Here is a 12,786-nt window from a genome sequence, read left to right on the forward strand (position 1 = left end):
ATTAAAGACAGAAACCAGAAGACATGTGGGATGACATCAAGAACATCATACAGAAGAAATCAAAAGATCATTAAGAAGACAAGAAAGAAGACAAAGACCAAAATGGATGTCACAAGGAACTCAAAATTGCTTTCCAGCATAGAGATTCTAAAGCAAATGGAAGAAGTGAAGAGATATAAGAACTAAACAAAAAAATTTCAAAAATCAGCTTGAGAAGACAAAGTGAAATATTATAACTAAGTATTATAAAATATTTAAAACAAAGATCTGGAGTTAGAAAATTTAAAGGGAAGAACAAGCTCAGCAATTCTTAAGCTGAGGAAATAGAAGAAAAAAACCAACCCTTAATTTGCAATATTCAAGGATTTCATGGGGGAAAAAAACAACTGAATGATGCAGGAAATATCAAAAGAAAATGAATGGAAAACAGTTATGGTACTCAAAAGAAATGGTTGATGTTCAACCATTTCAAAAGGTAGCATATGATCAAGAGCCAATGAATCTGAAGGAAGAATTCCAAAGTGCATTGAAGGCATTGGAAAAGAAAAAGGCACCATAATTGATGGAATACAAACTGAAATCTTCCAACAAACTGATGTGGCACTGGAGGCACTCACTGATCTATGGCAAGAAATGTGGATGACGACATCCTGGTCAACTAACTGGGAGAGGACCATATTTGTGCCCATTCCTGAGAGAGATGATCCAAAAGAATGCTGAAATCATTGGACAACATCATTGATATTCCATGTGAGTAAAGTTCTACTAAATATAATTTTTAAATGACTGTAACCATACATTGACAGAAAATTTCCAGATGTTCAATCCAAATTCAGAAGAGGACGTGGAATGAGGGATATAATTAATGTCGTCAAATAGATTTTGGCTGAAAGCAGGGAATAACAGGAAGATGTTTACATGTGTTTATTGACTACAAAAATTATTTTGGTTGTGTAAAGCATAACATTCTAAGAACAACTTTGTGGAGACTGAGTATTTTGGAACAGTTAATTTTGCTCTTGCAGAGTCTTTACATAGATTTAAGAGGCAATTGTTTGAACTGAAAAAAGAAACATCGAATGCTTTAAAATTAGTAAACATGGACATTAGGGATATATACTTTTACCATACTTTTTTAAACTGTATGCCAAGCAAATACTCTGATAAGCTGGAACATATAAAGAAAAATGTGGCATAAGAATTGGAGGAAGACTCATTAACAACCTGTGATAAGCAGATGATACAACTTTGCTTACAGAAAGTGAAGATGACTTAAAATAATTACTGATGAAGATCAAAGAACACAGCCTTTCGTATGGGTTGAAACTCAATGTAAAAAAAACAAAAACAACCCAAAATCCTCTCTACTAGATTGATAAACAACATCCATATAAATAGACGATTGAAATTCTCAAATACATCATTTTTCTTGGCAACAGTCAACACTCATGGAAACAGCAGTGAAGAAATCAAATGACATATTGCATTATATAAATCTGCTGCAAGGACCTTTTAAAAGTGTTGAAGGGCAAAGATGTCAGTTTGAGGACTAAGTTTCAACTGACCCAAGCTAGAGCATTTTCAGTAACTTCATATGCATGTGAAAGTTGGACTGTGAATAAGAAGGTTGTCAAAGAATTGATTAATTTGAATTATAGTGTTGGAGGAGACTATTGAAAGTACCATGGACTGCCAAAACAGCAAATAGATATGTCTTGGAAAAAGTACAGCCAGAGTGCTCCTTGGAAACCAGGATGCCCAGACTTCATCACTCATTCTTTGACATATTAACAGGAGACACCAGTCCCTGGAGAAGGATATCATGTTTGGCAAAAGAGGGCCAGAGAAAAAAGGAAGATCTCCAATGAGATGGATTGGCACAGTGGCAGCAGCTTAATCGCAATAATCATTGTGTGGTTAATGTAGGATGTAAGACTGGACAGTGTTTTGTTCTGTTGTATAAATGGTCCCTATGAGTTCATACTGACCCAATGTAAACCTCACAACAACAAAACAACAGTGCTCTGAATTTGGACTTCTACCTTCTTAACAGTGAAATAATATAAATTATTTCCTAAATTGATCTAATAGCATCAATTGTTTTTGTTAAGTGCTGATTAGTTGGTTCAGATGCATATAGACCATGTATACAGTTTCTGAGGAGCAGCTTGTGGGTATAGACTACCCACCTTTTGATTATCAGTCCAGTGCTTATCCAATGGCATCACATCAGGAGTTCCCAGAACACAGTGTTTTTGAATAGTGTCGCTAAATCTGTTCTATCCCATAGTGACAAAAATTAATGAATAAAAGTATATCAAATCATGTGGATATAGCTAGTTAAGTAAATAAAATAGCAGAAGTTACTGAATTACATTAATTTGACCATTCATGATCTTTTTTGTTACTGTTCCTTCTTTATATTTCAAAAGATCATTTGGTTTTCAAATCAGGGTTCTGTTATAGGTAAAACACCATTCTAAACAGAAGTCTTGACAGCTATTCATCAGATATTAATGAAAGAAAACGATTTTTAAGGACTTTCCAAAGAAAGAATTTCAATAATTATATGGAAGAGTTAGTTAACAATAAGTTTTGAGGAATCTCTGCTAAATAATTTAGTAATTTTAATAACAACATTTGAAAAACATCCATAATGATGCTCATTTTATATTAGTACATAAAACTGGTTATTTACCAGAAAGCAAACATCTGTCTTGTGTTAAAGTAAACAGAAATATAAATTTTGCAAAAAATAATGAGTGGTTTTAAACACAAAAGTGTTGTAATGTCATTTGTGCATGCTATACATTTCCATCGTAATAAATAATTCATAAGTGGTCATGGGCATGTCTTTAACCCTTAGCAAGGCATGTATTACAACAAAATGTGTAAAGACCTGGAATCAGAAAACCAAAAAGGAAGAACACACTCAGCATTTCTCAAGCTGAGAGAACTGAAGGAAAAATTGAAGCCTCGACTTTCTTTATTGAAAGATTCTCTGGGCAAATTATTGAATGATGCAGAAAGTATCAAGAGAAGATGGAAATAATACAGAGTCACTGTACCAAAAGGAAATGGTTGATGTTCAACTGTTTCAAGGGTAGCATATGATTAAGAACCAATAATACTGAAGGAGGAGTCCAAAGTGCAATGAAGGAATTGGCAAAAAACAAGGCACCAGGAATTAATGGAATAAAATTTGAAATCGTTCGAGAAAGTGAAGGAGAACTGGAGACAATCACTCATCTATGCCCAGAAATTTGGAAGACAATTATCTGGCCAACTGATTGGAACAGATTGGTATTTGTGCCCATTCCAAAGAGAGGTGACCCAATGGAATGTGGAAATCATCTGACAATATCTCTGAAATCCCATGTGAGTAAAGTTTTACTAAAAGTAATAGAGAAATAGCTACAAGCATACATTGACAGAGAACTTCCAGAGGTTCAAGAAGAGGCCATGGAATGAGGGATATCATTGTTGATGTCTGATGGATCTTGGTTGAAAGCAGAGAATATTAGAAAGATGTTTACCTGTGCTTTATTGACTATGCAAAAGCTGTTGATTGTGTGGATCAAGCTATGGACAATATTGCGAAGTATGAGTATTCCAGAACACTTGATTGTGCTCACAAGGAATCTGTACCTGGACCAAGAAGCAATTGTTTGAATAGAACATGGGAACACTGAATGATTTAAAATTAAGAAAGGTGTGCAAAAAGGTTGTATTGTTTCACCATACTTATTCAAACTGTATGCTGAGCAAATAATCTGAGAAGCTGGATTATATAAGAAAAACATGGCATCAGGATTGGAGGAAAATTCATTAGTAACCTGCAGATGATATGCAGATGATACAACCTTGCTTGCTGAAAGTGAAGAGGACTTAAAATATTTATTGAAGAAGATCAAAGAGCACAGCTTTCAGTATGGATTACATCTCAATGTAAAGAAAACAAAAATCCTCACCACTGGTCTAATAAACAACACTTTTATCAATGGAAAAAAGATTGAAATTGATAAGGACTTCATTCTTCTTTGATCTACTATCACCACTCATGGAAATAGCAGTCAAGAAATCAAACGATGTATTGCTTTAGGAAATCTACTGTACAAGACCTTTTTGAAGTATTGAAGAGCAAACATGTCAACTTGAAGACTAAGGTGCACCTGACCCAAGCCATGATATTTTCAGTAACCCCATATGCATGAGAAAGCTGGACAGTGAATAAGGAAGACTGTAGAAGAATTGATACTTTTGAGTTATGGTGTTGGAGGAGAATATTGAAAGTATCATGGGCTACCCAAAGAACCAATAGATGTGTGTTGGAACACATCCATCCAGAGTGCTCCTTGGAGGCCAGAATGGCCAAACTTCATCTCTAATACTTTGGACATATTGTCAAGAGGGACTCATCACTGGTGAAGTATATCATGTTTGGTAAGGTGGAGGGTCAGAGAAAAAGAGGAAGACTCCCAGCGAGACGGATTGGCAGAGTAAAGCATCAATTGGCTCAAGCATAGGCTACAATAGTGAGGTTGGCTGAGAATCGGGCTGTGTTTCATTCTGCTGTGAATAAGTTCGCTATGAGTAGATATCAATTTGGTGGCGCCTAACAACAACAAGAACAACAGGCATGAATAGACTATGAGGTCACAGAAAAACATAAAAGAAAGAAAACACACACACACACACAAACAACAATAACAACAAAAAAAACTGTGAGCAAGTAATCCAGTCTATCATAAAGCCTCTTTGTGGTCATAATTGCTGAACAACTGCAATAAAAGATAAAGGGAAAAAAACAAAAACAAAAACAAAACAACTTCTCTGGAATTGTTTATAGAACACCCTGCCTGTTATACTGGGACACTCTGGATTAGGTTTAACTAATTTTTTTTTTTTTTTAATTTGCATTAATCTCAAGGCCTTGATTGCATTGAACTCATACCAACTTTGAAATTAGAGAATACGAATTATTTTAAAGATACTCTTCTAAAATCATCTGAAGTAAAAATGCATTAAAAAATGCAAAATGAAGGTAGGAATGTCACCAGCTGTTTCAAACACAAGAAAAATAAAAAGGCTAAATTTAAGCTATGAGTTTAAATTTGTCTAAATCTGAGCTTTATTATTCCAGTGGTATTTTTAGACTTTAAGTAAGTAGAAAGTCAGAGGTGATTTGGGAGCCATTTATCTTACATAAAATGTATAAGCCATTGGTGTTTATAGTAATTGGTAATAATAGTTTATTTTCAGGTATTTATATGTAAAGCAGCTGCTCCGCGGGAGAAAGATGAGGCTTTCTACTCCTGTAAAGATTAACAGCCTCGGAAACCCTGTACAGGGTCGCTATGGGTCGGAACCGACTCGACGGCACTTAACAACAACAACAACTATGCTAAGCTCTTTGTCTTCATGATATAATTCAATCCTCTCAGTATTTCTAAGCGCTAAAACTATCTCCTGTGCAGACATTTTAGAAGGGGAAATATATGACTTGGTGAGGCTAGGTAATTGAACCTTTTAGAGTATATAATAAAATTATAATGCTTGGTAAGGTTTAAAAGAAAGAAATTTGAAATGTTTAAAACACTACATATCTAGTTTGCAGCATATTGCTTGTAATGGTGAATTTGGATTTAAATAAAATATTATGGTGGATGAATCAACATTGGTAAGGGAAAAATGTATGAACCAGAAAATTGATTTTTTTTTTTTTTTGCTATGTGCATCTAATGATAATACAGAATTTAAAAATCAAAATTATCTATTGGAACCACAAATAGAACCCATTTTCTAGCATCGTCTGAGAAAATAGTTTCTCATGGTGAAAAATCAAGAGATGATACAATTTTGAGGTTATTTCACTGTTTTGAGTGATTTTAGAAGAAAAATTGAGTAGCTGAGACTATGCAGGCAATGCAATAAACAGACATGATGAAGGTATATGGTGTTAAGAATGCAAACTGAGTATGATATTGGTTATATTATTTTCTCTGAGGCAATAAGTACTTTGCTTTAAGGGAATATGAATATACTTGGAATGCAGAGAGTCTGGTTAATGCTTTAAGAAATCATTTTTATGTGAACTTTTAAACTAAACTGGAATATAAATATTTCTCAACTTCTTAATATAATCCATAATTTTTTTGTAGAAATGCTTGGGCAACAGACGATACGTTTTCAGTGTAAATATTGGTTCTCAAGCATTGTTTGGCAACATAGATTTTCAAGCATATATGGAAATGTGACATTCAAAGTCTTTTGCCAATCTAAGAACAATATCTCTTTAAAAAACTACATTGATTGTTTAAAGTACTATTGTATTACCCTTATATTAGCTAGAAAATATATTTATTTTTAATTTTGAAATACACTTTTAAGTATTCAAGGCATTATTAGTTTCAATAATAAATGAACAAGTTGTTTAATTATAAAACATCTGTATATCATTAGAACAGTTATTTCAGTTAAAATATGTTTTAAGGACAGAATATTATAAAAATAGGAAATTTAGAATGCTTTGGAGAAATTGCATATTTAGCAGACTTCTGTGAACATGCTCATTTTATTTTCATTTACAGAACTTTCACCTTTATATGAAAAGTAATTTTCTTGAAAACACTTAATGAACAAAATAAAGGGATAAAATTAATGAATCAGGTGACAATGTTTCCTCTGAGCTAATACTTCCTTTTTCTATTTCAACTGCTTGGCTTTATTTTGTCAACAAAGATTCAAGTTATAGTTATCAGATGATTCCTTAAAGGGAGAGGATTTATATCATTATGCACACATAAATCAAATTATCTGAGTGGGTATCTTAACTACCCTCATTGAAAAATTTATTTTCTTTACATATTTGTTGCTTCCCTTTGTGTAGAAGATCACGCTATGCTAGACAATTTGATATGTCTTTATGAGATGAGAAGTGGTGGTATTTGTCTATGGTGAGCGTGATTTAGCTCTTGAGGAAGTCGAGGAATTAAAGAACATAACTGGAGTAAAATAATAAAACAAGAATCATGATGAATTTTATATCAGTTTGAACATTTATTATGCTTCTATTTTGGTTATTCTATTCATAAGGGTAAATTGCATAAGTTATGGGATGAGCTATCAAATCATTACACTAATAACTTCTTGTTGTTTTTGTTGCCCAGTGCTTTATCCAGCAGCGCTACCTCAAGACTCCAAAGACCCATTATTTTGTTGTTATTGTTAGGTGCCATCAAGTCTATACCGACTCATAGCAACCCTAGGCACTGCCCAAATCTTGGCCAACCTCACAATCATTGCTATGTTTGAACCTATTGGTGCTGCCACTGTGCTAATCTCCCTGGGGGTCTTCCTGTTTTTCTCCAACCATCCACCTTACCAAACATAATATCCTTCTTCAGTAACTTTCCCTCCTGACAATATGTCCTAAGTATGAAAGACAAAGCCTGGTCACTCTGGCTTGTAAGGAGATCTCTGGCTGTACTTCTTCCAACAGAAATCTATTTGGTGTTTTGGCAGCCCAAGGTACTTTCAATAGTCTCATAATACCATAACTCAAGGGCATTAATTCTTCTATGGTCTTCCTTATTTACTGTCCATCTTACGCATGCATATGAGGTTATTGAAAATACCATGGCTTGGGTCAGGCACATTTTAGCCCTCAAACTGATATCTTGGCTCTTCGGTACTTTAAGGAAATTTTGTGCAACAAATTTTCCCAATGAAATACATTGTTTGATTTCTTGATTGCTGTTTCTATGAGTGTTGATGGGTTGATCCATGCAAAATGAAGTCTTTGACAACTTCGATCTTTTCTCCATTTATATGGATGTTGTTTACTGGTCCAGTTGTGAGGAGTTTTGTTTTTGTTACCTTGAGGTCCAATTCATACCAAAGGCTGTGTTCTTTGATCTTCATCAATAAGAATTTTAAGTCCTCTTGGCTTTCAGCAAGCAAGGTTGTATCATCTGCATATTGCAAGTTGTTAATGAGTCTTGTTCCAATCCTGATGCCACATTCTTCTTCATGTAATCCAGTGTCTCAGATTATTTGTTCAACAAACAGTTTGAATAAGTATGGTGAAAAAATACAACCCTGATGCACAACTTCCCTAAATTTTAACCATTCAGTGTTCCCTTGTTCTTTTCAAACAACTGTCTCTTGGTCTATGTACAAGTTTCTCATGAGCAAAATTAACTGTTCCAGAATACTCATACTTCGCAATGCTGTCCATAGCATCTCATGATCCATGCAATTGTAACCTTTGTTCATTCAATAAAGCACAGGTAAACATCTTCCTGGTATTCTATGCCTACAACTAAGATCCATCTAACTTTAGCAATGATATCCCTCATTTGACATACTTTCTTAAATCCTGCTTGAATCTCTTGAAGTTCTCTGTCAATGTATGTTTCAGGCCATTTCTGTATTACCTGTATTATTACATGTCTTGGTGGTTTTCTTTTGGGGTCTATCCTTTCTGGGGTTTGTTGAGCTTTTTGAATGCTTACCTTCTCATCTTTCAAGATTTTAGGGAAATTTTCTTCCAGAAGATCTTCAACTATCTCTTCTGTAGACTTCTGTGATTCTTCCTTTTCCAGAATGCCAGTAATTTGTGTTATTCCTCTTTGTGTTGTCCAACATGAGTCTTAGACTTTCTTCAGATTTTTAATCTGTTTTCATCAGCTTGTTATTCTATTTTAGCATTATTGAGAGATTTGTCTTCCATCTTATTGGTTCTGGCTTCCATCTCTTCAGTTCTACTCCTTTGCTCTTTCAGTGTATTGTCAATATCTGATATTTTATTATTAATAATTGGACCTCTTTTTGCATGTTTTGAATTTTTTCCAGTGCTGTATCTATCTTATTTGAGTGTTCCTGTAGCACTTTCCTGACTTCTTCCTTATTTTTCTCCACCCCACTGTGGAGCATTTGGATGTACCTCAGCATCATTCTTCTGAACGCCTTTTCAGGCGGTTTCAAAGCCTGTTCTCCTTCTGATGTGAAATCTGGGAAATCTAGATCTACCTCCAGCTCATTTGTCTCAGTTACATTTTTTTGTTTGTTTGTTTCTGGACATGTGCTGAGATATTTTGTTGTTTCTTGGACATTTTCAATATTTAGGTGTGTTTTCAATAATTAAATGAATGTATGTTGTGGAATGATTAGGCTTACTGAGTACCTCCTGGTAAATGTGATCCAGAAATGTTGTTGTTAGGCTTCCCTTTTTACTTCTGTCAATACTCAACTGAGGGTAATCTTAGAAAGTGTTGGCTATCTGTATAACGTATGTTGTTGTTGTTAAGTGCCTTCGAGTCAGTTCCGACTCATAGCGACCCTGTACAGGGTTTTCGAGGGTGTAAATCCTTACGGGAGTAGAAAGCCTCATCTTTCTCCCGCGGAGCGGCTGGTAGTTTCGAACCGCTGACCTTAAGGTTTGCAGCCCAATTCGTAACCACTACGCTACCATAGCAGCTGATATTGGCTCCTGCCCAGGTGGTGGAATATTATAGGGTATACTTATAGCTTGGTTATATGGCAAGAATCTGGTCTCTTGGGTAATGTAGGAAGAGAAATCTCCCACCCCAAAGCAAAATGTGGAATAAAAAAAAACAACCAAAAAACAGAAACAAAAGTAAAAAAAAAAAACAAAAAAAACATAGCAAACTAGTCTAGTAGGCTTTGCTGAGCAGATCCAAGTGTGTGCACAGTAGAAAACTCCAGGAGTGTGTGGGGTTGTCTACTCATTCAGGGACCCTCATAGTCACTGCCATGGAGGTACACAGACAGAGTGAGAAGTGATTGGAAGAAAGATTGTTCATACTGTTATCTCTGAAGATCAGTTGGGTCTCTGTGTATCCACAGTGTCCTTCTCAAAATGACTATACCCTTCTCCCTTTAGTGTGTTTTTAACAGGTGTTGACTTTACACACTGTTCTTGTATATAGTAGCTGGTGTTGGCTCTTGTCTTTTATGTTGAGTTTTTATAGGGTTTCTATGGGTCGGAATCAACTCAACAGCAGTTAACAACAACATATATGGCTTGGCTATATGGTCAGACCTGTTGTCCTTTGTTAGATAAGGCAGAAGTACAAGCTCCCACCCAAGTAGAAGGGTCAGCTTCAGGGCTAAATCTCAAAGTCAGATGTCATAAGAACCCACCAGAGGATTAGCCTTTTGAGCCAAATGGGGCATTTAGCTACTTCCTCTTTGTTCTGTGGTAAAATTGTACCCTGTGGGTCCAATGCTGGACCTTTTTGGGTGCACTCCCACTTGCATGAAGACACCTGGGTTAGACATAGAGGATGTGACAGAGGAAAGCAGCAGCAGAAGAAATAATAATAATAATAATAATAATAAATCACACCTCTTTTTCCACAAGTTACTGAGTTATTTTCATGCTGTAGGAGGCTGGCTGTTGCCCCGCCCTCTGACTTCCTCTAAGATTCCTGTGGGCCTAAGGCAAGGTCCCTATTGATTAAAAAATCAGTGTTATTCTCATCACCCTTTCAGATTTCTCCACCAGTTGTTGTTGTTGTTGTTAAGTGCCAACAAGTCGATTCCGACCCATAGCGACCGTGTGTAGGGTTTCCAAGGAGCAGCTGGTGAGCTTGAACCACTGACCTTGCAATTCAAATGACTTTCAGTCTGGCGCATTAGCCCACACTGTCACACCAGTACTCCAAAACCATTTCCCCTTTCTTTATATTAAATGTAAAGCTCCGGGACTGTCCTGGTTTATCCATGCCTCTGCCAAAGAGACTTTGCTGAGTCCTTCCGCTTATCCCATTCCCAAACTGGAAGCCTCCCCTTTCTGTATTATCTTTAGTAAAACTTAACTTGCATGGTATATTGTCCAATGATTTCTGCATTCTGTTAGGTCAACTCTCTTTGGAATAGACACAAATACAGACCACTTCCAGTCAATTAGCCAGGTAGTTGTGTTTCAAATTGCTTGCCATAGATAAATGAGTGACTCCATTGCTGCATCAGTCTATTGAAAGATTTCGATTTATAGTCTAACCTGTGTGTTCTTCTTTGCCAATGACTTCAGTGCACCTTGGACTTTTTCTGTCAGCATCATTGGTTGTTGATCATATGCTACCTCTTGAAATGGTTGAATAGCAACTATTTATTTTTGGTACAGTCACTCTCTGTGTTCCTTCCATCTTCTTTGGATGATTTCTGCATTATTCAATAATTTTCTGTGACAACCTTTCAATACTGCATGTTGAGTTTTGAACTTTTTCTTCAGTTCCCTTAGCTTGAGAGAGCGTGTTCTTCCCTTTTGGTTTTCTAATTCCAGGTCTTTGCACATTTCATTATAACTTTTGACTTTGTTTTTGTTAGGTGACTTTAAGTGGATTCTGACACAGTGGTTATGCCCAATATAATGTAACAATGTTTATTCCTGCACCATCCTCAAAATTGTTGTTATGTTTAAGCCCATTGCTGTTGCCACTATTTCATTCCAACTCCTAGGCAGTCTTCCACTTTTTCATGACCCTGCACTTTTGCAAGCATGATAGCATACTCCAAAGACTTGTCCTGCCTACTAATATGCCCAGAACATGATCAATGAAGTCTGGGCATTCATGATTCTGACAAGGATTCTGGTTGAACTTCTTCCAACACAAATTTGTTTGTTCTACTATCAGTCCAACTTACTCATCATATTGTTCTCCAAGTGTCGTAGTTCCGTTTGTCATATTGTGATGGCTTACTTGTTGCTACAATGCTGGATGCTTTGCTGTAAGATTTTAAATACAATCAGGGTCACCCATGGTGGACAGGTTTAAGCTGAGCTTCCAGCATATAGAGTTGGATCTGCATCTTGCATGTTCTTAATGAGTCTTGCTTCAATCAGATGCCACTCTTTTCTTCATATAATTCACTTTCTCATATTATTTTCTTAGAAGGCAGATTGAATGCATATGGTGAAAGAATTCAACCATGGCGTACTTTATTCCTGATGGTAAACCACTTAGTGTCCCCTTGTTCTGTTGAATGACCGCCTCTTGATCTATGTACCTGTTCATGCATACATATTCTGTGCACTGCTGCCCATAGGTTGTCGTGATCCATACAATTGAAAGCCTTTCCATAGTCAAAAATGTGCAGGTAAACATCTTTTGGGTATCCTCTGTTTTCAGTCAATATCCTTCTGACATCAGTAGTAATATCCCTCATACCACTTCATTTTCTGTATCTGGCAGTTCATTGTCAATGTTTTGTTGAAACAATTTTTTAAATTATATTTAGCAAAATTTTACTTGTATTAACGAAACTGTCCAATGATTTTCACATCCTGCTTTTTGGAATGGGCAAAAATATTGATGTTTTCCAATTAGATAAATAGGTAACTGTGTTTCAAATCTTGTGATTTAGATGACTGAGTTCTTCCAGTGCTGCACCCATTTGTTGAATTATTTCAATTTGTATTCCACCAGTTCCTGGAGCCTTGTTCTTTGCAACTGACTTCAGTGCACTTTGAACTTCTTCCTTCAGTATCATAAGCTTTTGACCATATGTGACCTCAAAATAATTGATGCATTTGAGTTATTAAGTTGGAAAACAATATTAAATGTACCGTGGCCTATCAAAAGAACAAACAAATATGTATTGGGAGAAGTATAGGCAGAATGCTACTTTGAAGTATGCTGGCTCCATGAAGTCAGCATGGTCAGACTTCATCTCTCATACTTCGAACATATTTTTAGGAAAGTCCAGTACCATAAGAAGGACATCATGCTTGGTAAAGCAGAAGGTCAGTGAAAAATG

The sequence above is a fragment of the Chrysochloris asiatica genome, unplaced genomic scaffold (genome assembly GCF_000296735.1).
Source record: "Chrysochloris asiatica unplaced genomic scaffold, ChrAsi1.0 scaffold00456, whole genome shotgun sequence".
Taxonomy (NCBI): Eukaryota; Metazoa; Chordata; class Mammalia; order Afrosoricida; family Chrysochloridae; genus Chrysochloris; species Chrysochloris asiatica.